A 27,654-nucleotide genomic window follows, 5' to 3' on the forward strand; every position below is an offset into this window, starting at 1 on the left:
TCTTGCTTAATAACATAGGTATACACAATGAGATGCCTGTTAACCTATGAGTACAGCACATCTCATAATGTCCTACCGGCCCACCAATCTGGAGTAGGCACAGTGTACCTTCTGCGCTCGCTCACATACTGGATGATGTTCTGAAAGATTGGGATGGTGGTCTTGTTACTGCTCAGGTTCTCCTGGATTTTACTAAGGCTTTCGATTAGCGATGGGCATACGGTTAATTGCCCCAACCAAAATAAATACAAAAATAGTAGACGAAGCTCTGATGGATATGATAGTGTTAGATATGCAACCATTACAAATCGTTGAAACCGAGGGTTTCAAAAAGTATACTCGAAAATGAAATCAAGATTATGAATTACCTTCACGAAAGAAACTGTCTCAAATGCTTGACGATAGATATGAAATATGTAGTGTCGAATTGAAAGAAAATTTGAAAAATGTTTCTGAGATATAGCTTTGACTACTGATATTTGGAGTTCTGATTGTCAAAGGAGCTTCATTAGTGTAACCGCTCATTTTATATCGAATGCTAAATAGCATTCCGTTGTCCTTTCAACGCCAGAGCTTCGTGAACAACATACGTCATTGAATAGTGCGAACGTATTGAAAATCGTTCTGGTAGAATGGCACATATTTGATGAAGTGGAAACTGTTGTTACCGACAACGCTTCTTCTATGAAAAAGGCAGTGAATGATTCTATATGTTTGAGAGGTTGATGAAGTTAAAGATTCCTTTATCTGCTACATTACTTTTATCTGACTCAGCTCCTCCAAATTTGATTTCGAGTGAATGGTTTTACAAGTTACAATGCGTAAGTGTTTTACAACCAATGGAGAAAATCACTTCAACGCTATCGGGAGAATTGTTCCCGACCTTATCGTCTATCATTCCATTGATTAGAGGCTTACAAAACTGTGTAAGAAACAAGTCTCCAAATACTGAAGCAGGTAAGTACTTGCAAAAATCGTTACTTGATGTAATAAATAAAAGATTGGGTTTTTTTGAATGTAACAAAACGGCTGCAAAAGCTACCTTGCTTGACCCACGTTACAAAACGAAATCTTTTGGAGCAGAAAGAAATGCTGAGAAAGCTACAGAATATATTTTAGAAGAATTAGCGAAATACCAGGAAAAACATAAACCTAGAGAAAAAATATCTAATGTTCAGTCGAAATCTCAGAATTCAGGGAATGATGATGAGTTATGGGAGTTATTCGACCGCCAAATGAATGAAAATAACACAGACGAGACTGCTGTTTCTGCAGCGTCCGTTGTTTTGAAACAATATTTAGAGATGCCTTACATAGACAGGAAGCAAGATCCACTGCAGTTTTGGGAAGAGCGAAGAAATATATTTCCGTCACTATATAAATAGTTGCAAATACTTTTGCATACCTGCAACTTCCGTGCCATCAGAAAGATTGTTTTCAAGGCTGGCTTCCTCGCCAATCAAAGAAGAAACAGACTGTCGCCAAAAAAAAAAAAGAACCAAATATTATTTATGAATGCTTATACTTTAGATAAGCAAAAAAACATTTGAAATAATTTTATATTTTTTACATTTCTTCTATAGTTAGAGAAATTTTATTTTGTTCATTGTTAATTTTTAGATAAATGATATATTTTTTAGAGATATGATATATACATATTACGTTTATATTTGTTATTGAAATGATTTGTTTCAATGAAAGATTTCTTCGTGAATTATTTATGATAATGATTTTTCAGAAGATTTATAACTTTCAAAATTATTGTCGTGAGTACCCACTTCATATATCATAAAAAAAAGATGAGAAATATATTTGATTATAATATAATTTTAAATTAAATTATGAGACACTTGAGCCGTCAAACGAATCGAGACGGTGAATGCTCTTCGCGTCGACCGCCGAGTTGAACCTTCCTTCACCGAACTGAACTCGGTTCAACCGAGTTCAACTCGGTCGACGTAGACGGTGAACTCGATGTGGTGAACGCATCGAGTTATCCGAGTTGGACTCGGTTGCGGCAGACTCGAGTCAACTCGACTTTCAAACCAAGTTGGCCATCAATTCAACTCGAGTAGATCGAGTTAAGAATTATACGACTCGTCCCATCACTACTTTCGATACTATCATCCATGGACTCCTTTATGCCAAATTAGAATATTATAGACTTTCCAGTATACCTCTCAAATTTTTCAGATCTTTTTTGGATGGCCGAAGTCAATATGTTAGAGTTGGAGAAAGGGATCATCACTTGCTCGGATAAACAAGGGAGTCCTCCAGGGATCAATAAAACTCCTTTTTCTAATTTACACTGCGGATTTCGTGAGTTCTGTCAATAGCTGTCGATATCATTTGTTCGCTGATGGCAGTCAAATTTATTTTGGTTTTCACCCGGATGAGGCTCAGGCTGCGTGCTCTCTTATCAATGGTGATCTGCTCTCTATCATAGAATTCGCCAAAACCTATATTCAAAATTTGGATATTTCTTTTGACATAATAGTTGGTAAATTAAAATCTATTTTTCGTGAAATTACAGTAACTGATGACTTTGGTTACACTGTTAAAGTCGCCAGAGTTCATAGTGTGTCAGATACAGCTTTAGATCCAAAGTTGAAAAATAATATCAGATCTGAATTTGTTTCTTATCCATTATTTAATAATGATAAGATTACCTATAATAAAATAGATTTTGGTGTTTTCAGACACTTTTTGAATTTTGGAAAAATGAAAATAAAAGTTGTCTCTCGTGAATCTTTTATTAAACTCCATATTAATCCCAAAAAATCGAGCCTAATCGCGCCCTTGTCTGTTTTAGTTTGTACGGAATCTAACAATTCCCCCAAAACATTCCAAGAGTGAAAGTTGAATTTCAAATGAAAATTCAAAACTGTCAAAATAGCAAAACTACGTGATTGCTTTCAACGCGCCCTGGTTTGTTCGCAATACCCAGCTTAGTCGCGAGGCGAACCTACCACCACTGAAATTTCTTCATGAAATCGCTCTCAAAACTTTTGGGAAGTGGATAAAACACCCCAACCGATTAGTCAGAGAATCTCTTGACTACGACGAATCTTCCACCAGATACAAGCATCCCCAGCTTGCATTTCAAATCAAGTCTTTCGATGACGATCAGTGTTAAGACTTACACAGGAAGAATTTCTCTTTGGATGTTGATCCAAAGAGAAATTCCTTAACGATGCTTACCCGCATCATGCTCTCACCTCTTGAGAATGCCTCCATAATTAATTTTTAATTAAACAAGTTTTCAGTATTCATTATTTATTACTATTATAACTATTACCGTTTATACAGTGTTTGCGTTCTCTGACTCAACATATTAAAAAAGTAAATATCATTAATTTTTCTTTAACCACAATCAAGCAAGCATACAAAACTGTTCATGGTCCTTCGAGCCGGATTACCACGAATCAGTGAAAATACACCAAGCAAACAAGTGATCAAATACATTTTTGGTCATTCGTTAGCTGAATCCGGATGAATCCGTGAAAATACATCAAGCAAACAAGTGACTGAATACAACATCAAGAATCAAACAAAGAAAACAGTAAGTCATCCACTATCCTTCATTATATATTATTATACATTAGGACCTTACCTACATTAGAAATGTTACCCTAATGTCTGACCCTAATACTCTACTACAGCTAAGAATGTTGTACGTAGGGTTGAATAATATTCCAGGAGCTCAGTTCGAAGACGAAATTAATCCCATCCTGGTGAATCCGGATGATGTTATACCTCCGAAGTATGACAATACAGATCAGAATAGATTTCCTAAGAGTGAAAGCGTATCTTTCCAGGATTGGACGCAAACTGACAAAATTAATTGATAATGTAACCTATGATGTCAAAGGAAATCCAGGACAGTTATTGACTACCGAAGTTCATGGAAATTTGCCAAAATTTTGGTCCTTTGTTATGTTCAATGATCAGATCCAAACGTATGAACATGATATTCCGCCGTATATTCGTGGCGATGCAAAATCCTGGTTCAATAATAGAGATTTAACACCAGAACAAGTGGTGTGCGAAGCAGTAACACTGTTTGGTGAAATCCAAATACAGCAGCCCGCAGAGATTATCATTCCTTGGTTAATCGAACTCCTAGAGACTCTCAAATATTATTAATTGTAGGAAATATTGTATGGAGATCTGATTGAATAAATTGAATTAATTTCCTATTTTTGATAATTTTTCTGACAAAGTATAGTGTATATATTTGCGAATACCTAATTAAATCAAAATGGTTAAGCATTAAAACTTGAAAGAGCTCAAATTAAAGGTCAATTAACACGATTCAGCAATTTCCTAACAAGTCTTTCGGATGAAAGTTGTAAATTGGACATTCATAAAATCAATAGAACATCAGAAAAACTGAAAATACTTTACTATAATTTCGATCAAATACAAGGTAGTATTGAGTTAGAAATCGGAAAGATAGAAGAAGACGAGCGAGCATATTTTGAGGATACTTATTTCGACTTAGAAGCACAATAATTATTAATTTCTAAATTTTCTCTTAGAACATGTCGTTCAGAAAACGGTTCTGTTTATTCGAACAATCCAATAAGTTCAGTAAAGCTACCTCATTTAACCTTACCAAATTTCCAGGTTTCTTATACGAAATGGTTAACTTTTTACGATACCTTCAATTCATTAATTCATTCGAACTCTCAACTTTCAGATCTTCGAAAATTCAATAATTTGAAATCTTGTTTGAAATCGGAAGCTGCAGAGTTAATACGATCAATAGATGTCACCTCAGCAGCTTCTTTAGCATGGTCACTATTGAAAGAAAGATAAGAAAACAAAAGATTAATCATTCATACACATGTAAAATTAATATTTGAGTTGCCTCCTGTTAAACACGAATCACACTATTATTTGAGAAAACTTCTAGACCATTTTACCTTTTTTTCTTCAATTTTCACGATAGGTGGTAAAGCCCAGATTCGGATTAAGCTCCTCAAAAAACATATAAAATCAAAGATCAAAATTTCCCCAAAACTTTCCTAGGAAAAACACCTATTGACTGGACTAACGATCAGTCATTTTGTTTTATATTTTTACTTAAGGGAACGATAAAATGGAAAAATCCAAAAGAAAAGAGGATAAGCTCAAAGGTATCGACTACTGGAAAAGGTGCTGTGATCGAACGGCTTCCTGTAAAGAAGGATGTTTGGGATCAAGACCAACAACTAGTTATCATGCCGGCAATGAAATTGTGATGTCAAGCGAACCTTCGACTTTTAAAGTATTAAAAGTCGAGAGCGAGTCGGTGGTGATGCTGCCGCTCTCTAGTATCAAGCCCACTTCTACCAAGCATACTTTAGGCCTGGAACTAGCAGTAGCACTAGTCCACCCGTTAAGTCATCTTCATGCGAATCAATATAATATCATGGAGGATTATTTGAAGTTACAACTTTCGAAAGAGCCTTGGACTCCATCTAAAGATTATGAGTTTTCTACTTCTACAAAACGAAATTTGCTCTTTCAACTGAAATGGATAGAAAGATTTCCATATTCTCAATATGAAAGTGGAACATTCGGTAGAATTTGCGTCGTAATGAAACGTTCGCTTGATGAAGGTAAGGGAGGCAATCAGCGTGCCGGCCAACTTGTGAGTGAACCTTTTTGTAAGTGCAAAAATGCACTATAAATATTTGAAACTCATGCAAATTTAGCATACAATAAACAGAATTCGGAACTGGCGGATAACTTCCTAAAAGTAATGTCTTCTCGGGCTTGTGCAGTCGATGAGGAGCTGTCTTCTGAAAGAAAGAGACAGCAACAAGAAAATCGAAAGAAATTAATCCCAATCTGAAAGGCAAATTTTTCGCGGTAAACAAGGAATACCCTCAAGAGGTAAAACTGATTTGGGACTAATCTTTATCACACCAGAGTCTGAACTTCAGAATGATGGTAATTTTCGAGCACTGTTGCGTTACGCAGCTGAATCTGGAGATAAAGATCTTTCGGAGTATTTAGCCACTTCTCAAAGGAATGCTTTTGATACGAGTCCCCAGATCCAAAATGAAATAATAGGAATATGTGGTGAAATTATTCAACATAAGATAATGAATTAAGTGAAGAAAGCTAAACGAGACGACTGACATTGCTCGAATAGAGTAAGTTTCGCTGTGCTTCGTATATGTTGATTCGAAAGATGTTAAACATCACAAAGTTAAGGAGATGTTTTTTGAGTTCATTCCAACTGTTGACATGACAGGACCTGGTCTTGCCAATCTCATAATAACACCACTTAAACAGCATGGACTTGAATGTTGTCAAGGTTATGATGGTGCTGCAGCTATGAGTGGAGATTTGCAGGATGCCCAAGCCTACATTCGTCAAGAAAGCCCCCTTGCTCTTTATGTACATTGTAGTGCTCACTCACTCAACCTTGCTATTGCCGACTCATGCTCAGAAAAAGAAGTGAGAAATTGCGTTGGAATCGTGGCAGTCTGTTGGTTCGTACTTTAGATATTCTGCTCAAAGCACTGCCATTTTGAAAGACAAAATTTGGGAGTACTTACGACAGATCATCAATAAAGCCTATTAGCAATGTGCGAAAAACGGTGGGTTCACAAACATAAAGCTGTCATCAGATTCATGGATATTCATTCAGCGATTGTGAATGCTCTGGAAGAACTCCAATCTATACCTTTTCAACTCCAAATTGGGACTAATCACATTTAAATTGGGAATAAACACATTCAAAATGAGAATAAACAACTTCAAAATGGTTAACACAATCAAATTGGGAATAAACACATTCAAATTGGGACTAAACAATTTCAAATTGAGAAATGACATTTATATTTAAATTTGATACTTCAAAGGAATTGTCAAATAATATAGGTACCGGTCAGATAATTTATAAGTGCTCTTATATACATAATATCAATATGCCAAGTTATATAAAACAAACAGAAGCAGCGAATATCAAAAAGCAGATTTGTGCAGTTTATAATAATAATGGAGATTGGAGAGAATTGGCCAATAATATTGGAGTGAAGCGTTCGACGGCTTACCGCTGGGTGAAAAATCAGGATAGAATACCCATGCAACGTGGAGGAAAAAGGAGAACAAAAATTACAGAAGAACATCGCGAATTTATAGTGCAATATGTGGAGGAAAATAATAAAATCACGCTGAAAGAACTCAGACAAAAGTTCACCAAATTATTGTATCGTCTGAGTGTTTGCGGAAACATTTGGATGGATTGCTGTACACTTTGAAAGATGTACGCAGAGAACCTGAAAGATTGAATAGTGGTGAAACAAAATTACGAAGAAAAGAATATGTACAACAGCTTCTAAATTATCAATCAGAAAATATACCAGTAACATATCTTGATGAAACAAATTTTAATTTGTTTATATCACGACGGCAAGGGCGATCTAAGAAAGGGACCAGATGTCGATACATTTCAGCAGGCTGTCGTGGGGCTAATGTTCATATCATTGGATGTATAGGAAACATGGGATTGATACATCATGAAATAAGAAGGGGTGCATTCAGAAGGGAAGAAGCAAAAGAATTCGTGCGAAACTGCTTACGAGCTGCTTATAATATTTATCAAACTCGTGTTGTATTAGTAGTTGATAATGCTCCTTGCCATGCAGGCTTAGAAGAGGTCTTCCAGGAACCAGAATTTCAAGACCATCTTCTTCTCAGGCTCAGTCCTTATAGTCCAATGCTGAACCCTATAGAATTTGCATGGTCAAGTTTCAAAGCTGCAGTTAAAAGAGCGATGTCTCTAAGGTTGCAACAGATTTTGGCTGGCGAAGAAAGGACAAATCTTCCTCAAAACCAGTATCGCTTGCGTGAATTGGAAATTATTTTGCGTGATAATATAAACATAATAAATATCAATAACTGTGCGAGATATGTGGCGCACATACAGAGATATTTTCCGGATGTTTTGAACTTAGTCGATATGGTTGTGTAATTTTTTTATTATAAAATATATGTATATAAGAAAAAATTTTCGGTACTGATTTCCATATTTTTCGAAAAAATTTTTCATATTATTAGTGTAAGATTAAGTTAATGTACATAAACTTTGAGTTCTACCCATAATATACAATACATTTCTTTCTCATTTGGAGTTATTTAATCTCAATACAAAAGTTTACAATCTCCATTCTTAATACCTATAATATATATGTACTACAATACTTTTGAAGTAGGTATCAAATTGAAATTTTTATGTCATTTCCCAATATGAAATTGTTTAGTGCCAATTTGAATGTGTTTATTCCTAATTTGATTGTGTTAACCATTTTGAAGTTGTTTATTCTCATTTTGAAGGTGTTTATTCCCAATTTGATTGTGCTAACCATTTTGAAGTTGTTTATTCTCATTTTGAAGTTGTTCAATCTCAAATTGAATGTGATTAGTCTCAATTTGAAGTTGAAAAGGTATAGACGCAATAAAGAAACTACGCAACAAGCTCTTCAAATGCTTAACACACTTAGATCTTGGAATTTTGTTATGCGCCTGGTGATTATTCAAAAAATCATGAGTCATACATTATCAAAACAACTGCAATCAACTAACACTGACGTAATGATAGCATTAAACCATGTGGATAATATTATCAACGCATTGCAACTTTTAAGAAGGAACGTTGACAAAGATTCCTTCATCTTTATGATGCGGCAAAAGTGTTGCTCGAAGAAAATGATGGTATACTGCAAATGCCAAGAATTGTTGGAAGACAGATGAACCGCTCCAATACTCCTGCATCGAATATTTGCACGTATTATAAAATAAATTTATTCATCATGTTTCTAGACCACACGATAAATCAATTAATTGAGTAATCTTCCTACACTACCGAAGATTGGATTGCCGGAATTTTCGGGAAATATTAGAGAATGGGAAACCTTTTATTCAATATTCAAGAGTTTGATACATGAAAATAAGTTACTTACGGATACTGATAAAGTGAATTATTTAGTAGGTCGATTGAAAGGATCTGCGTTGACTATTTGTTCTTCATTAGCTCCTACTGGAGAAAATTATGAAATCATCTGGAATTCGCTTGTGGAAAAATATCAGGATAAGCGCGCTCTTGCAACTAATTATCTATGCCAAATTTTAGAGTTCAAATCGATACAGGGTGAGTCATCTAAGGGTCTCAATATATTTTTGGAAAAATTTGATTGTGCGGTACATGCTTTGAAAAAGCTCAAATTAGATGATATATCGGACTTCATTTTAATGCATCAGGCCCTTTCTAAGCTTGATTCTGATACAGTGAGATCGTTTGAAATGACTATTAGGGGTAATGGGATACCTACCTATGAAAATGTGATTGAGTTTGTTAAGGAACAACAGAAACCTTCCTTGAGATACAGAATTTGGGATAGTACGTATGTTAGATCACTTTGGATCCTGAATCTGAAAGAATACCTGCGAAATACCTGGCATTATCACATCAACTTCGTTGAATGGGGATTGGAGTACTATAGCTTCCTGATAAGAATTGGTGTTCAGAAGGCTGAAGATAATTTACAGAAGAGGTTCCATCCTAGTAGCAGAGTAACTCATTCAAAATCGTTTTAAGTTAAGTTTCTATTTTATTATTTGTTAAGATAAGATTTGTTAAAAATAAATACAAAAATAGTAGACGAAGCTCTGATGGATATGATAGTGTTAGATATGCAACCATTACAAATCGTTGAAAACGAGGGTTTCAAAAAGTATACTCGAAAATGAAATCAAGATTATGAATTACCTTCACGAAAGAAACTGTCTCAAATGCTTGACTTCTTCATCTTACGTTAGGACTTAGTCCTGTGTTCTCTGCAATGTTCCTCATTCTTGGGATGCCGACGTCCAGCTCTCGTACCATCGTTTTGGTGGTCTTCCTGGGAGTCTCGAGGTATTGGGCTTTTCTGTTTTTGCTATTTTGGGTAGTCGGTTGTCGGGCATCCTATCTACGTGGTCTCTCCAGTGTCTTCGTCTTATTCTGGCCCATCTCACCACGTCTTGTAGTCCACAGATCTCTCCGATTTCCTCACTTCTCTTATGGTCGTACAATGTATAGCCCGTTATACTTCTCAGTACTCGCATTTCCGTTGTTCTCAGTTGTCTTTTGGTTTGAGCATTTTCGGCTCGTGTTTCAATGCCGTATGTCATGACTGGCCTCACACACGTCTTGTAAATTCTGACCTTGCTAGCTGTGCTCAAGTGTTTGTTCCTCCATACTATATCGCGTAGGTATCCTGATATCAGGGAAGCTTTTGTTGTTTGGCTCTGCACCTCTTCTTTTAAATTTCTGCTACTTGTTATTTTAGAGCCAAGGTATGTGTACGACATTACTTGCTCGATACTCTTATTATACACTGCCAGCTTGCATCTTCTCGGTTCCTTAGATACAGAAAGGCATTGGGTTTTTTGGGTTGAGATAATCATGTTGAAACAGTCTGCCGCTCGTTCGAAAGCATAGAGAAGTCTCTGAAGGTCATCCTCATTTTCAGAAATTATCACAGCGTCGTCCGCGTAGCACATGATTTTAATTTCTTTTCTTCCCATTCTGTATCCTCGACTCTTGCTCTTAACCTGTCTTATGATCTCGTCCATGACCACGTTAAAAAGTATTGGGCTCAGGCTGTCTCCCTGTCGTATCCCTGACGCGATTGGTATTTCCTTCGTCAGCCCCGATTCCGTCTTGATGAATGTTGAGGTGTTGGTATTTAGTTCGCTAATGAGTCTTATTATGTTTGTATCTACTTTTCGTTGTTTTAGTAGTCGCACTATGTCCGTGAGGCGTACTCTATCGAATGCCTGGGTGAGATCAATGAAGCACATATAGGCCGTTTTGTTAAATTCTATGGCTTTTTCGGTGATCTGTCTGATGGTAAATATGGCATCTATCGTCGATCTGTTCTTTCTGAAGCCTTGCTGTTCCTCGGATATTCCTGTTGAGACTACCTCGTCTGATATTATTTTTGTTAGTAGCTTCGATACTGTGCTTAGGAGGCTTATTCCTCGATAGTTTTCGGGGAGGGCTCTCTCTCCCTTTTTGAATATGGGTATTGTAATACTTTGTTTCCACTGTTCTGGTATTCTTCCTGTGGTAATTATTCTGTTAAACAAGGTGTGCAGCTCCTGAATTAGGTCATCCCCTCCGTATTTCAGCATTTCATTGGTTATCTCGTCCAAACCAGGTGATTTTCTATTTTTTAGTGCATTGAGTGCTTGACGTATTTTCTCTTGGGATATTGACCAATTCCCATGTTCTTCCACATCCCCATACTCACATACCACTTTGTTGGTTTTGCCATATAATTGATGAAAGTGTCTTTCCCAAGTGTCCGATGATATCCTTGTCATTTGTATATGTTCGTTAACTGGCTTTTTCCTATTTCTTAGCATGTTCCATACCTTCTTTTGTGCTCCATACAGATCATGCTCCATGTCCGAAGAGAATTTTTCCCAGAAGCTTCGTTTTATTGCCTGTATTTGCTCGTTTACCCTATTTCGTACTAATTTATACCCTTCGCATGTTAGCTTCTTACTTCTGAACTGAAGGTATGCGGTGCGTTTTTCTTCAGCTAGCGTTTTCACATCCTCTGTAAACCAGGGTTTCGTCTGTCTTTTACCGTTTGAAGTGGTTCTCCTTCGTCCCAGGGCTTCTTCTGCGGCTGTGATGATGTTCGTCCTCAGTTTTTTCCAAGCGGATTCGACGTCATCAGCTTCCCTGATCTTGTTGTTGTTTATCTGTAGTGCTAGTCTCCTCTGATATAGATCTTTTGTTGAATCATTTGACAGCGATTCAATGTTAAGCTTTTCAGTTTGAATGGCTTGGGTTCTACGCTCTCTTTGTACTTTGTTCCTGATTTTCGCTAGGACGAGGTTGTGGTTGGTTATGGTGTTAGCTGAGCTCAAGACTCTCACGTCGAGTATTTTCGATGGATGGACGTTTTTGTTAGTTATCACATAATCTATTACTGATTTTTGACCTCTTGAGTTTTCGAACGTGAAGCTGTGCTGCGGTTTGTGTGGGAAGAATGTGTTATTTATTCTTAATTCATTTTGTGCGCATGTTTGAATTAGTTGTTCTCCATTTTCATTGATGTTTTCTTCGTTGAATCGGTTTTTCAGTCCTCTTATCACACCGTTACCAACTCTAGCGTTGAAGTCTCCGAGCAGCATGATTTCGTCCTTTCCTGGTATTCCGTCGAGTACCCTTTGCAGGTCTTCATAGAAGGCATCTTTCTCTTCTGAGGGCTTAGATATATCCGGTGCATATACGCTTATAATATGGGTAATACTCGTGTCCTGAAATTTAAATATTGCCTGCAGTATCCTGTCATTGACATATATGACATTTTCTATGTTCGCTTCGAGTTTTCCATGTACCATCAAGCCGACTCCCGATGTAGCTCTTTCGTGCTTTCCTTTCCCGCTATATATGAAAATGTAGTCTTCGTATTTGATGTTGCCTTAACCTTTCTTTTTTGTTTCCGAAAGAGCACATATGTCAACTTTGTGTCTTTTGATCTCTATCAATATCTCTTGATCCTTCTTGTTAAAAGATGTCACATTCCAGCATCCTATCCGCAATATATTCAGTTTCCTTAATCGTTTTCTCCTCTTTCTCGCCGTGTCGTTATCCGATTGATCAATCCTGTCCGAGGCAACATTGTTAGTCCTAGGAGCATTAATTGTTTTTACCACAAGTAGGTTGCTAGCCTCACTTGTGAACCCTCCTCCTTTATCCGGGCTTGGGACCGGCAGTGACCCCGATCAGCTACTCAATTCACCCATGGAGAATCACCGGCGGAATGCTTGACGATAGATATGAAATATATAGTGTCGAATTGAAAGAGAATTTGAAAAATGTTTCTGATATATAGCTTTGACTACTGATATTCGGAGTTCTGATTGTCAAAGGAGCTTCATTAGTGTAACCGCTCATTTTATATCGAATGCTAAATAGCATTCCGTTGTCCTTTCAACGCCAGAGCTTCGTGAACAACATACGTCATTGAATAGTGCGAACGTATTGAAAATCGTTCTGGTAGAATGGCACATATTTGATGAAGTGGAAACTGTTGTTACCGACAACGCTTCTTCTATGAAAAAGGCAGTGAATGATTCTATATGTTTGAGAGGTTGATGAAGTTAAAGATTCCTTTATCTGCTACATTACTTTTATCTGACTCAGCTCCTCCAAATTTGATTTCGAGTGAATGGTTTTACAAGTTACAATGCGTAAGTGTTTTACAACCAATGGAGAAAATCACTTCAACGCTATCGGGAGAATTGTTCCCGACCTTATCGTCTATCATTCCATTGATTAGAGGCTTACAAAACTGTGTAAGAAACAAGTCTCCAAATACTGAAGCAGGTAAGTACTTGCAAAAATCGTTACTTGATGTAATAAATAAAAGATTGGGTTTTTTTGAATGTAACAAAACGGCTGCAAAAGCTACCTTGCTTGACCCACGTTACAAAACGAAATCTTTTGGAGCAGAAAGAAATGCTGAGAAAGCTACAGAATATATTTTAGAAGAATTAGCGAAATACCAGGAAAAATATAAACCTAGAGAAAAAATATCTAATGTTCAGTCGAAATCTCAGAATTCAGGGAATGATGATGAGTTATGGGAGTTATTCGACCGCCAAATGAATGAAAATAACACAGACGAGACTGCTGTTTCTGCAGCGTCCGTTGTTTTGAAACAATATTTAGAGATGCCTTACATAGACAGGAAGCAAGATCCACTGCAGTTTTGGGAAGAGCGAAGAAATATATTTCCGTCACTATATAAATAGTTGCAAATACTTTTGCATACCTGCAACTTCCGTGCCATCAGAAAGATTGTTTTCAAGGCTGGCTTCCTCGCCAATCAAAGAAGAAACAGACTGTCGCCAAAAAAAAAAGAACCAAATATTATTTATGAATGCTTATACTTTAGATAAGCAAAAAAACATTTGAAATAATTTTATATTTTTTACATTTCTTCTATAGTTAGAGAAATTTTATTTTGTTCATTGTTAATTTTTAGATAAATGATATATTTTTTAGAGATATGATATATACATATTACGTTTATATTTGTTATTGAAATGATTTGTTTCAATGAAAGATTTCTTCATGAATTATTTATGATAATGATTTTTCAGAAGATTTATAACTTTCAAAATTATTGTCGTGAGTACCCACTTCATATATCATAAAAAAAAGATGAGAAATATATTTGATTATAATATAATCTATACTATATTAAACTCGTAAGCGCTCCTCCCACCGAAAATCGAACGACTTTGGACCGATTTTGCGGTCGAGTGTTCTCGGCTCTGGGAGAGATACGAGAAAAACTAAAAGTACGGGAAGAAAGAGAAAATGTCGAATTAACTCCCGCGGATATTCCCGTTTCCCGATTTTTCGGGATTACCTGGGAATGAACGGATAAAGTTTGGGAAATTTCCCGACGAATTTCCAGATTCACGTCGACGTGAACGACCAATAGGAAAATACTACGATGTCCTTGGGTAGCAACGGGCCTAGCAACGTCCGCGGCAATTGACGTTTCTAGAATATTTAGGTTTTATATTAGAGGAGAAGGTGGTAATGTGACCCCCGCAGGTATATTGGCCCCCTTCAATATTAGTTACTTCCCACAACGACATCTAGTATTATTTTGGCGCAACGAGATCATTTTAGTGTACTATTGATTTAATAGCCTATAAGGCCCGGTGCACACATCCGATTTTTGTAGTTACGACACCCGTTGCGGTGTCGTACCTATTCAATGCACACTACATACGACACCGGCGTGGTTGCGGAGTCGGATCAATTCACTAGTTCACACTGCCAGTGTGTGTGTGTGCGATCGGCGCTCGATATTATTATATAATACTCGCTCTGCTCGCCGAAGGGGCTCCGCCCCTTGGACCCCGTCACTATGCCGGTAGATCCTTCACTGGGTATCCCTCTAGAAAATCAAAGATTTTTTTCGGAAACCTTGTATCGTTAGCTGATTTTAGACGATTCACTCGGTATCCTATGCTGATTCTAGGGTAGAATTCTATATGACTTCTTTCCTAGAACATAACGTTTCGCCCTTGCTCACATGAAAATATTTGATGCAAATAACTTTCCATGACGACAAATCAAGGGCGGTCCTAGCCTTAAATTTTGAGGGGGTTCGCCGTTATGTGCTTCGAGTATTTCTATGGGACCAAATCCCAGATTATACCGATATCAAGCCTTACCTCTCAAAAATATTTATATTTAGATATTCATATGAATATTTATATAAGGCGTACAACTTTGCGTCCGCCGTTTTGCAATAGATGGCTGTAACGGTAAGTGGTAGTAGAAATAAATATATCGTAGATGTCATACAATAAGTTTAGGTATTTGTGAACATAACGCCATTGACATGTTAGTCGATTTGTGTCTGCATCATAAAGTTATTCACGATTAACCATGTTAGCTTACGAGCCAAATTCTCGTCATTTGCGGGAGGTTTCAATTTTCCATTAAAATATAAAAAAATCCGCGGCTGAGGTTCATCGAATGCTATCAAATACCTATAGTGAGAACGATATTGGTGGAAGAACGTACCAACGATATTGTTTATGTCTAGGTTTAGTTATTTTCTGGTACATCTGTAAAATGGCTTGTTCCGTTTGATTAAATAAATAAAGATATAGATGAGTGGTTTCAACGCTTCAAGAATGGTGATTTTGATGTCGAAGACCAGCATCGCGGTGGAAGAGAGAAGTTTTTTGAAGATGCAGAATTGGAGGCAATAATTGATCAAGACTCATGTCAAACGCAACAATAATTGTAGGATCAATAGGAGTGACACTAAAAGCCATTTCAAAACGCCTGAAAGTCATAGGAATGACTCAGAAACAAGGAAATTGGGTGCGGTACGAGTTGAAGCCGCGAGGTGTTTGAACGACGTTTATTTACTTGTGAACAGCTGCTTGCAAGAAAAAGACGGAAGGGGTTTCTGCATCGGATTGGGACTGGAGACGAAAACTGGGTTCATTACGATAATCCCAAGCGCATAAAATCATGAGGATATCCTGACAATGCTTCCACATCGACGGCCAAACCGAATATTCACGGTTCTAAGGTCATGCTCAGTATTTGGTGGGACCAGCTCGGCGTAGTGTATTATGACTGAAAGAATCACAGGCGATCGTTATCGAACGCAATTAATGCGTTTGTACCGATCATTGAAAAACAAACCGTCGCAATACAACGAGAGAGAAGATGAATTGATTTTACTGCATGACAATGCTCGACCCCATGTTGCGAAAGTAGTCAAGATATACTTGGAAACGTTAAAATGGGAATTCCTACCCCACAACCCTACCCGACGTATTCTCCAGACGTTGCTCCCACGGACTATCACTTGTTTCAATTAATAGCACACGGCCTGGCTGACCAACACTTCCGATCTTATGAAGAAGTAAAAACTTGAATCGATTCGTGGATCGCTTCAAAAGATGACCAGTTTTTTCAATTCGTACGCTGTCCGAAAGATGGGAGAAAGTAGTGACCAGCGATGGGCAATACTTTGAATTATAAATGTATAACCAGTTTTTTACAATAAAGCCTCGAATTTCGCAAAAAAAGTTGTACCCTTATGTATTTGTTGTATAATGCCATTATTTACTTATCAGGGTTTTAACCATTCAGGTAGAAATTTAAAAAAAATTAGATTGTTTAATATGAAAAAAAGAAGATAATTGGCAACTACATCACAAAATCTAATTTGGTCTTTAAAACTTTGAACCCTTTGAAAACCTTGTGATCACAGCGTCCTCGTCAACATCAATGTCCCTATAAATGTTCAGGAGGACAAAATACTCCATAAAAATGGAAGCAAACTACTAAATATGTCGTTTTCCACTGAATCTTGTCATCTGAATCTTATTATTATCCTCTATGATAGAAAAACTTTATTCAAATCAACAGAATTTTGTCACACCAAAATATCACAGCGATATATATCGATATTTTACTCTTACATATTTCGATACATTTCGATAGTGTCAGAAATTATCGATACAATATACAGGGTCTTTCACGAGGAACCTCACCCATATTTATACGGAAAACTACTGAACGTATTTTCATGAAATTCAGCACTTATAAGTATTTCACGATGCTGATGAAATCTAAAATATTTTCAAGGCATGAACACCTCCGGTTTTTCCGGAAATGACGTCAACTTCCGTTTTTCAAATTAGAACACCATTTTTTTATTGCATAAATAGATTCCTTAGAAAATTTCAAGTTATTTTGGTGTAACATTTTTCAGTTTTGGTTGGAAAATTCTCTCTGAGCGGGAAAATTCGAAAAAAAAATCGAAAATAGAGCTCCGCTGAAACAAGAATAACTTCGAGGTTTTTGGATGGAAAATTTTCATTTTTGGGATTTTTCAAGATGTAAGATTGATGTATCCACTTTGAAAATCGAAATCGCGATTCATGATACAGGGGGTGAAAAAATCGCTTTCAAAGTTAGGGATGACAAAATCGTGAAAAATCAATTTTTTCAAAGTAGAACCCCATTTTTTTATGGCAGATATTGAATCTACGTTAAAAAATAATGTGAGTGTATGCATCACACCTTTGCCCTAAAGTGGATATTTTCTGAGTTATTCACAAAAAACTGTTTTTCGTCTTGAATTTTCAGCTATTTCTTTTCCCTTCACGCCAAAAAGATGAAATTTTCAGGAACTGTTACTTAAACCATGTTTTAGATTTTACTACCCTAATATGCAAGAGAAAAAAGTTACAGGTTGTTCCTAAATAGATGGCGAATTTTGATTCGAATTTGTATCGGAAACCTCTTTATTTCAACTAATCGGCCATCGGTTTTCTCTCCAGTGATAAATAAATAATTCCTTATGAACCATATGCAAAAACTTACCATGTTTTACATTCTTTTTTTTTAATAATAGATATCATTAATTACATCTACCAAATTCCTCTTTATTCAGTAGCATTTTGTGTTTACTATTAATTTTGTGATAATTCGTATTAAGTTATAAAATCAATCACTATGCCTAATTTTACCAATGAAGATTATTTAAATCTCATTCTACTTCATGGAGAATGTTATAAAGTTGTAGATAGAACGATTCGACTGTTCATTTTCATTGAGAGGTTTCCTGACCGACCCAGACCAACGAGAGATACCATTAACAGAACCATGACAAACTTGAGAAATTCTCTAGTTATAACTGCGAGAGTTTGCCATGGTTCTCCTAATAGTAACTTGAAGTCGGTTTCAAGAAGGGGTGAAAAATCTACAGCATGGTTCAGATAACAGTTCCTGAAAATTTCATCTTTTTGGCGTGAAGGGAAAAGAAATAGCTGAAAATTCAAGACGAAAAACAGTTTTTTGTGAATAACTCAGAAAATATCCATTTTAGGGCAAGGGTGTGATGCATACACTCACATTATTTTTTACCGTAGATTCAATATCGGCCATAAAAAAATGGGGTTCTAATTTGAAAAAATTGATTTTTCACGATTTTGTCATCCCTAACTTTGAAAGCGATTTTTTCATCCCCTGTATCATGATTCGCGATTTCGATTTTTAAAGTGGATACATCAATCTTATATCTTGAAAAATCCCAAAAATGAAAATTTTCCATCCAAAAACCTCGAAGTTATTCTTGTTTCAGCGGAGCTCTATTTTCGATTTTTTTTTTCGAATTTTCCCGCTCAGAGAGAATTTTCCAACCAAAACTGAAAAATGTTTCATCAAAATAACTTGAAATTTTCTAAGGAATCTATTTCTGCAATAAAAAAATGGTGTTCTAATTTGAAAAACGGAAGTTGACGTCATTTCCGGAAAAACCGGAGGTGCTCATGCCTTGAAAATATTTTAGATTTCATCAGCGTCGTGAAATACTTATAAGTGCTGAATTTCATGAAAATACGTTCAGTAGTTTCCCGTATAAATATGGGTGAGGTTCCTCGTGAAAGACCCTGTATAGATATCGATAGTTTTCTGACCTTTGCCCATCCCTAGTGTGGATTTGCCGAACGCAGTCATAACCATAAACAAAGATTTCTCTATGATCATAATGTCAGTCATACGCATGTCTTAAAAATTTGTTGAAATATAAATCGTATATTGTATTCTTTAATAATGAATAAAAAATAACCGATATCAACCAAATTCTCAGATCTCATTTTTCCAGAAATGGCAATTTCTTTCTTTGAAGAATTTGGGAGAAATGAATAATCAAAATGTGAGCGTCAGTCTTTCAAGAAAGTTATTCATGCTTATAGGTTTGTAAAAAATTTTTAGAGAATATTGAATAATAATATAATCCCAACATTAAGATTTTAAATTAGCACATTTCTTCTTTATAGAGACATGTATGATGCATAAGTCCAAATTTAATTGATGATTGGGTGGGAAAAATTGACAAAAAAAGTTTATGTTTGTTAGTTAAGTTGTAATCCTTTTTATGGTCCTTTTTTTGTTTATTTAATAGTTACAATAGACAATTATTAGCATATTTTTCTCTGAATTTCAACTTTGAAAGAAAATTTGTCGTTTTATGTCTTGCCGATGAAAATATTGATATTCTTGTAAGTCAATTCAAAATGAATAATAGATATATTTTAAGGGCTATCATTCCATTGGATATTTACTTGTGAGCCCTAAAATGAAGTTACATTTATTCAATTGACTCATTAATAGAAATATTACCTGAAATAAAGAAATTGCATTCAATGTTTATTTTCAGTTTTGACAAATATTGAATTTACATAATCGTTCGATAAGATCTATGAAAAGACCTACAGTGAGATTTTTGTTTTAGGAATATTCAGTATAGCTGTAATAAACAAACTGAAAAGAGGCAGAATGAATAATAGATCTACCTTTCGGATACCCATATCTGAGAAATCAGGTTATAAGAAGTCCCTCATTTCCAAGGTTTATCAATACATTTTTCAGTTGAGCAGCAAATTATTCTTCTATTCCATATTTTGTGAAGAAATACAATATAATTGCAACAATTTGAAGGACCTATTGGAAATTCCTGAGGAACTGAGGAGTTTTTTAGTATCTGAAGATTGTATTGATGCTATGTTATAGAACGAGACTTGTGGCTCTGGGTTTTACTCAGAAGTGAATTAAACAGGGCAATTTATGTCCTATATAGTAAATAAAATTTTGATAGATAAAAGTTTCAAAAGATCAACAATTGATCATAGTATTTACATAAATCAAAAAATAATTGGCTTACTATTGTTGCATTGTACGTGGATGACTTTTTGTTTCAACTAATGTTAATTCTGAATTAATTTTCTGATAGAAAATTTTATGATTAAGAAATTAGGGGAAGCTAAAAAATGATTAGGGATGAATATTACTAGAAATTATGGAAAAGGTAGTAAAGCTATCGATTATATTCTTCAAATATGTATTGCAATAATTCAACATGTCTGATTGTGAACATGTGAAAACTAAATTGAATTTTGATTCAACAAAAGAGAGTTGTAATGATGAACCATATAAGAAATTAATAGGTTTATTAACATCTTTAGCAGTATTAACTAGTCCTGAGTCAATTTAATAATTATCTCATTGTTGAACACTGGAAAAATGCAAAACTCATTTCAAGATACAAAGATCATTGTTCAATTTTTACTTCAGTCAAAAGGAACTGAGTATTTGAAATCGGTACTAAAATTGTATCGGCCAATACTATTGACCCATATTAGTGGGTTTGACTTGATTTTTTCAAATGTTAACTTTGGATCTGAATCAATGAAAAATTTAATTTTTACCAAAATGAAAAGCAATGAATAAATCAGTAGGATAGCATTTTTGAAATGGCCATATAGCACCTATTCCTATAACGATTAAAAGATTGGAAACTTTAGTGAACAAATAGGTAGGTATCTACATTTGTATACAAATTTGATCATTCATGACATGGAAATTTTCAATAAATAGTTGCTTTTTAAAGTGTATTTTATACCTTCATTGAATTGCTGCAAAATTGATACCAATTTCGAAAGTGACTGCCATGTTGAAATTCTTCATATACTGAATGATCCTTCAAAATTTATTTCTGTCGTAACATTTTGACTAGTATTTCAACTGATATATTCCATACGTTATTGAAATCAATACTATTCAAAAGACTTAATAATGGAATTTAGAAGAATATGTCTTTCTCAATTTCATAGTCATATATGATATGATGCATAAGTCCAAATTTAATTAATTCACATCTAAAGTGAATGTTATTTTCAGAAATATTCAGTATAGCTATAATAAACCAACTAAAAGAGACATAATGAATAGACTTGCCTTTCAAATACCCATGGCCTATGTTACCTCATAAGCAATTACCTATAATATCTTATCTTGGTAAAACCTTTTTGAGAAATCAGGTTATAAGTTTGAGAGTCTCTAATTTCCAAGGTTTATTAATACATGTTTCAGTTGAGCGGAAAATAATATAACAGGGTATATATATTTGAAATTATTAGTATGAAAGATTTGACTAATTCATTATAAATTCAACAGCACTGCACTCAAATTCTTCAAAAACGGAGTGGTCACTTATATTTTTGCACTCCTCTGTCGTAAAAGTGTATATTTTAGATATTCAAAAAACACATGGAAACTTTCGACTGTTATCTGACTAACTTGGCTCTTTTTTTCCAGTAATAAAGCCAATTGTGAATTATCTATAAGGAGTTTTTCTATCTTTTTAATACTGTTTCATAGTAGCATAACTTTTACTCCAATCCAAGACTGAATTGATGAATGAAGCTTCTGTTCTCTTTGGTAGTTCCATCTTCTGTCGCAATAAATTCAAATTCTCACGAAAGGGAATGTAGTTTTATAGTTTGTGGAAAATAAACGAAAAATTCCTGAAATGAAGTAACATTCATCCAAATAATACAAACCCTTAAAACAAACCTGAATTGAGGAAAATGCATTCGATGATATATATGTTCATTTCCAAATTTTGACAAATATCTATCGAATTTTTGATTCGCCGAAGACTTTGCATTTTATCTGTCGGCATTTATTTAAATATTGAATAACAATTTTGGAAACTGCAAACTTTTTCGAGAACTTTCATATATCGAAATGGAATATTTATTATTAACATGACACTGACAGCCAAATTGTCCACAGATACCACAGAAATATGGGACTTGAAATGTCAAAATGATCCGAAACACCCCGTATACTCGAAAACCGCGGGGAGAATCGAAGGTTTGGGATTTTTCCCGGGATCTCCAGACGATTTTGAGGGGGGTCTTATTCTTGTCATTTTTGCTGTAGATGGTCCCGTTTGGGCTGTGATTTTACGTTTAAAGTTTGACGTATATGTGCAAGCGGTTTTATATATACTTAGATAATATATAATTATATATAGTTATATTATAATGGACGACCATCGCAAAAAAATTGTTTTTGCTTACCTTGTTTACAAGAAGTATATTTGTAAACAAAACAGGCGTTATTGGGTACACCCCTACACGGACTTGAGACTTCTCAGGGGTAGATTTCATACTTCTTTCGGAGATTTAAGAGAAAACCCTGATAAGTTCTATAACTACTACAGAATGTCTGTGAAATCATTTGACGAGCTTGCAGCGAAAATAACACCAAAAATCAGATCTCAAGACACATGGATGAGACTTTCCATTCCAATTCCCTCTCCGCCATTTTATGCGAACTCACGACAAACGTCGTATGTGTGCGCGGGCCAATTTGGAATAGAGTACTGAGAGATCGCATCTACGACTGCGGCACAGTTGCGGCCTAGAGGGACATGCTACCAAAAAACGACCGTAGGCTGGCAGTTACGACGTCGCAACAGCACGGCGGGTAGTGTGCATGCTCCCATTTGATTCTTTGTACCACAGGCCGCAAGTACGACACGACGACGGTGTCGTAACTACAAAAATCGGATGTGTGCACCGGGCCTAAATCCGCTAGAGGCGGTTGCGTTCGTTCGTCATTTGAACAAGTAGAAACTCGTACCGGCCAAACTTATTTTACTACTGTGAGTTTTATTCCTTAATTGGTAAAACAACTGATCAAATTTGCTGTGGTTTTGAACATTGTGTCGTGACACTGTGGTCTACAGTACTTATAAGGTAAATATGCATTTTTTTAATATTTCATAATGTTTTAGATTGTATATCAAAATATTTTGAATAACTCTAATTTGGCCCCCCGACATTGGTTGTATCATGGCCCCGGGGGCCACATTACAAATAAGACTTGTTAAGCATTTACATATTTTTATTTTGTGATTTCAGATGCCTAGACAAAGCGTATTATCTCCATCTTCGAAGAAGAAACAAAAGACGTGGGACCCTGAACAAATGAAAAAAGCAATCGATGCAGTGAGGCACAAGGTCATGGGATATAAAAAAGCTGAAAAATTGTTTTCGGTGCCTAGATCTACACTGAAACGGTTAGTGAAGGATCCACAAAAGTCTTTAGATTTACTTGTACATAAACCTCTTGGTCGAAAACCTATACTACCACTTAGCTTGGAAGAAAAGTTAGTGGATTATATTTTGTTTATGGAGGCTAGGTACTATGGACTCACTAGGATGGATGTTAGAAAAATGGCTTATCAGCTGGCGGTGAAAAATAATATTCAGAATACATTCAAGAATGATGTAGCAGGGCGAGCTTGGTTGGATCACTTTTTAAGGCGACACAAAGATAAATTATCGTTGCGCAGACCAATGGGGACATCATATGCTCGTGCTAATGGCTTTAACCGTGAAGCAGTCAAGGAGTTTTTCAATATTTTGGAAGCCGAAATGAGTAAAACGAATTATCCTCCCGACAGAATTTTCAATGTCGATGAAACTGGGTTGACTATCGTGCAATCAAAAGTACCACAAGTGTTAGGGAAAAAGGGGAAAAGGCAGATAGGAGCCTTAACTGCTGCTGAACGAGGTTCTTTGTGTACTATTGTCTGCTGCATGAGTGCATCAGGTATGTTTGTGCCCCCTATGATGATTTTTCCAAGGAAAAACTTCACGGATATCTTGATGAAAGGTGCACCTCCTGGAGCGATTGGCAAAGTTCATCCATCTGGTTGGATTCAGTCCAATTTGTTCACTGAATGGTTCAGACACTTCATTGATAAAACTAACCCTAGTGCCGAGTCTCCCATATTACTTATATTTGACGGCCATTACAGTCACACGCGCAACATTGAAATAATAGAGCTTGCTCGTGTAAACCATGTTACGATCATCAGTCTTCCACCTCACACAACTCATAAGCTCCAACCTTTGGACAAGACTTTCATGGGCGCCTTGAAGAGTCACTACAGTGAGGAGATTCGCAAGTTTCTTTTGCACTCTGAAAGAATGCTAAAACCTTACGACATTGCTGAACTTTTTGGACGATCATATCTCAAGAGCACGACAGGAGAAATTGCAGTAAATGGTTTCCGTGCAACAGGCATTTATCCATTTAATCCGCAAGTTTTCAGTGAGGTCGATTTTTTAACGGAAGAATCTCATAGTTCTCTTACTCCTGATAACCAAGAAACAGGCCTTGTTGATGTAGTATCCCAGAGTACTCCAGGAGTGAGCTCTGAAGTACAAGAGCTGCAAAGTAGTTTGATTCTCCCAGAAGACATTCAACCAATCCCTAAGGCAAAGACTCGCACTTCTAATCGTGGAAGAAAGACTACTCGAGCGAACGTTATCACTTCATCGCCATATAAAAACCAATTAACCGAATCATTACAAGTAGCAGAGACTCGTGTAAAAGGGCGCGGACGAGGACGTGGTCGCGGACGTGGACAAGGTGTCAGGCATAATTATGATGGAGCAAGCACAAGTGGAGTTAGTGTACGGCGCAAGAGAGATGTGACACCCAGCAGTAGTTCCGACAGTGACGAAACAAACGTCAATTTTGATGACATAAATCTGAATAGGGTTCCTGACAACGAAAATGTACCCTGTATTTTTTGCGAAACCATTTATACCAATGACAGACCTGGAGAGAAATGGATACAGTGTCAGAGTTGCCAATTATGGGCTCATATTGCCTGTGCAGGTTCAGAAGGGGACTATTATATTTGTGACTTCTGTCGTTAGGTGCCAATACATTTAATGTGACCCCCAGGGGGCCACATAACCATCAGCTGATCTCGAGATGCCAAATTTGATTACTTAAGAATAAATGATAATTTGTATTTCATTTAGCGAGTTTATTTTATTTCATTGTAAGATGTGAATGCACATATAAATACTGAACCCAATATTTTTCATTTCATCTTTTTAATTCCTTTATTTTAGAAATGAACCCTCAAAAGCAAAGTGGGGGGTCACATTACCACCTTCTCCTCTATTTTTACTGTGTCCATTAGAGGGCTCTTGATGAATAGAACTATTTGAAATATGAATAACTGTATAATAAAATCAAGGATCAATCTAATAATATATTCAAAATATTCTGACGTTTAAACCAATTCTGTGCTCATTCATGAAATCGTCGAAATACAGAATGAAAATGGGAAACGTCAGATGATATTTTAATGGAAATGTTGAAATTTGGACGAATCGAGAGGAAATATGCAAGAAAAGATGAATCAGATGCGATTTATATCCCTTTTTCCATGTATATTTTATGATATTTTCAAGCGGAATCGTTTTGTGTCAGTGGAAAGCTTGGTTTGCCAGAAGCCTCTACAGGAGTCATTTGGTTATTTGAAAAGTTTTTAACGAGAAATTTGAGGAAATAATAGACTACACGTATGTACCGCCCTTTTATGATGGTATTTTTGCGTTTTGTTGATATTTTCATGGAAATTGGTCAAATCTTGAAGCATTCCGTTTCATGTGAATTGTCAAGGTAAATATATCATTTTGGAAAGATATCAGCATTTGAGGCGAAGAAAACTGGTAGGTAGAGATATTTTAATTCGATTTCCTTTATATTTAACGATTTTTTAAACGAAATTCATGAAAATTCATCAATTTATAGAATCCCTGTCACCAGTTATTTTGACATTATTCCTATAAGAAGCACAAATGCACCTAATTATGCAAAGGCGGGTCGTTAGGGATGCGGTCGTACAATCTGAGGTCTCTTTTGGGATGCGAGTTCAAATCTTGCAGCAGGTGATAATTTTTTTTTTCTTAATTTTTCGCCAGTTATTAATTTTTATATTATTTGGCGGTGAATGCTTCGGATTATTGAAATGGATCAATTTTTTGTTTAGTCTATTGTGTGAATGATTTCGTAGTATACACATATAATTATGTTTTTCCGATTTTCAAAGTACATATAAGAATAACGATTATACATTGTTTTTTTTCAAGTTGCCTATTGGAGGTTTTTCAATAAATTGACCATATTATACAGGGTGTACAATTTCCGAGCGCCAATTATGCTTTTCTGTAAAATTGAAAACTTATGAAATCTGAAAATTGAAATTTCAAGTTAGATTTCTCTCACATAATTTGCGAAGATATACGTGCGATGAATAACGTTTATACAGAGTGTACAATTTCCGAGATGTCTCTGGAGAACTGAAAACTTTTCTTATAGTTGTCATGTTAGCTCTATAGGTTATCATTCAATTGCATAATTCTTGAAGGTATACAGGTGGGGATTGACGATTATATACAGGGTGTACAATTTTCAAGCGCCAATTATACATTTCTGGAAAATCGAGACCTTATGAAATCTGGAAATTGGAATAAGAGCTTTAGATTTGTTTTCTCTTGCTTAATTTGCGAAGATATACGTGCGATGAATATTTTTTATACAGTGCGATATCGATTTTACAGAAGATATGGAAGTATTTATGAATGAATTAAAATATGGATCTATGGGCTATATTGATCAACCTAAAAGGTAGATCTATGGGCTATGAAGATCTACCTACAAAGTAGATCTATGGACAACATTGATCTACCTACAAGGTAGATCTGTGGGCAACATTGATCTACCTACAAGGTAGATCTATGGACAACATTGATCTACCTATTAGGTAGATCTACAGGATATATTGATCTACCTACAAGGTAGATCTATGGGCGTACTAGTTTTAAATTAAATTATGAGACACTTGAGCCGTCAAACGAATCGAGACGGTGAATGCTCTTTGCGTCGACCGCCGAGTTGAACCTTCCTTCACCGAACTCGGTTCCTTCAACTCGGTCGACGTCGACGGTGAACTCGATGTGGTGAACGCATCGAGTTATCCGAGTTGGACTCGGTTGCGGCAGACTCGAGTCAACTCGACTTTCAAACCAAGTTGGCCATCAATTCAACTCGAGTAGATCGAGTTAAGAATTATACGACGCGTCCCATCACTACTTTCGATACTATCATCCATGGACTCCTTTATGCCAAATTAGAATATTATAGACTTTCCAGTATACCTCTCAAATTTTTCAGATCTTTTTTGGATGGCCGAAGTCAATATGTTAGAGTTGGAGAAAGGGATCATCACTTGCTCGGATAAACAAGGGAGTCCTCCAGGGATCAATAAAACTCCTTTTTCTAATTTACACTGCGGATTTCGTGAATTCTGTCAATAGCTGTCGATATCATTTGTTCGCTGATGGCAGTCAAATTTATTTTGGTTTTCACCCGGA

At 35.9% G+C, this 27,654-nt stretch overlaps 1 protein-coding gene and 1 pseudogene across 4 annotated transcripts in view; one reads left to right on the plus strand and one right to left on the minus strand.

Moving 5' to 3' along the window:
• The window catches only part of LOC123679837 (rap guanine nucleotide exchange factor 4), a 697,170-nt gene that overhangs the window by 138,930 nt on the left and 530,586 nt on the right, over positions 1 to 27,654 (minus strand). The gene's annotated exons all lie outside the window — the stretch shown is intronic.
• Positions 6,076 to 8,050, plus strand: LOC123679845 (annotated as a pseudogene).

This window comes from Harmonia axyridis, chromosome 5 (genome assembly GCF_914767665.1).
Source record: "Harmonia axyridis chromosome 5, icHarAxyr1.1, whole genome shotgun sequence".
Taxonomy (NCBI): domain Eukaryota; kingdom Metazoa; phylum Arthropoda; class Insecta; order Coleoptera; family Coccinellidae; genus Harmonia; species Harmonia axyridis.